Genomic DNA, 1,177 nt, shown 5'->3' with positions numbered 1-1,177 from the left:
GGGGGCAGCAGGGCAGGCCCTATGAGGAGAGGCTACGGGACCTGAACCTGTTCAGCCTCCACAAGAGAAGGCTGAGGGGGGATCTAGTGGCCTATTACAAACTAGTCAGAGGGGACCAGCAGGCACTGGGGGAGTCCCTGTTCCCCCGAGCACTACCAGGAGTGACTAGGAATAATGGTCACAAGCTGGCAGAGAGTAGATTCAGACTAGACATCAGGAGGCGCTACTTCACTGTCAGGGTGGCTAGGAGCTGTAACCAACTTCCAAGTGAAATGGTACTGGCTCCTACCCTGGGGGTCTTTAAGTGGAGGCTGGATGAACACCTTGCTGGGGTCATTTGACCCCCAGTACTTTTTCCTGCCATGGCAGGGGTTCGGACTTGATCTGCTCAGGTATCTTCCTACCCTACCAACTATGAAACTTTAAGTAGATCACCAAACTTTCTATTTCCTCCTTGGTAGTGAGTTGTGGTATTTGTATCTATTAAGACACAGAAGATAGAGATATAATGGCTGTGTCCTTTTTCAAACTTACATTCTTAGAATTGTTGTAACATAGCCTTGCCATTTGTTACATAGGTCTATGTGGCTGTTGACATTAAGATGTAAAGTAGGCTCAAGAAATTTTCCAGCATATCAGAGCAGACTCAATTAACTGACATGCTGCAGCAGCCTTCCATGCGATGTGTATCAATAACCCCCCACTGAAAAAATGGCAGCAGTGTACTTCAAAATAAAACATATTTGATGAGCTTTAGTTCAAAGCCTCTGCTGCCATTTTTTCAGCACAGGGTGTACAGGAAGACTGATATACATGATGCTCAGGCACTTTTAACTAGTGCAGCTTGCTACTTAAAGCTCCCAGTGCCACACCCAAGTATAGCAGAACCCCCAGTTTTTCTTTTTTTTTTTTTTTAATTTATTTTAAAATGCACTCCCCTCCCCTTCCCCAACCATTTCTGACTTTTTCTCTCCCTCTCTATTCCCTATAGATAAGTATAAATGAGCTCAGACTTAGGATAAGCTTTAAACATTTATTTTGGTAGCAAGTTTTTGGTTTTGGATATCCACTGTTTTATATTGTATTATTATTAGGTTTGTATTGATTGTTACTGTTGTATATTGTATTATTAACATTTTTGTATTGATTTTTATTGTTTCATATGGATATTGTATGG

The 1,177-nt window shown here is 42.1% G+C and overlaps 1 protein-coding gene across 1 annotated transcript in view; it reads right to left on the bottom strand.

Moving 5' to 3' along the window:
- The window catches only part of KCNIP1 (potassium voltage-gated channel interacting protein 1), an 835,315-nt gene that overhangs the window by 492,417 nt on the left and 341,721 nt on the right, over positions 1 to 1,177 (bottom strand). The window lies entirely within an intron of this gene.

The sequence above is a fragment of the Gavialis gangeticus genome, unplaced genomic scaffold (assembly GCF_001723915.1).
Source record: "Gavialis gangeticus isolate Ggan-Ray unplaced genomic scaffold, GavGan_comp1, whole genome shotgun sequence".
Classification (NCBI taxonomy): domain Eukaryota; kingdom Metazoa; phylum Chordata; order Crocodylia; family Gavialidae; genus Gavialis; species Gavialis gangeticus.
Note: the sequence above shows the minus strand (reverse complement) of the source record. Positions and strands in the feature narration are given on the sequence as shown.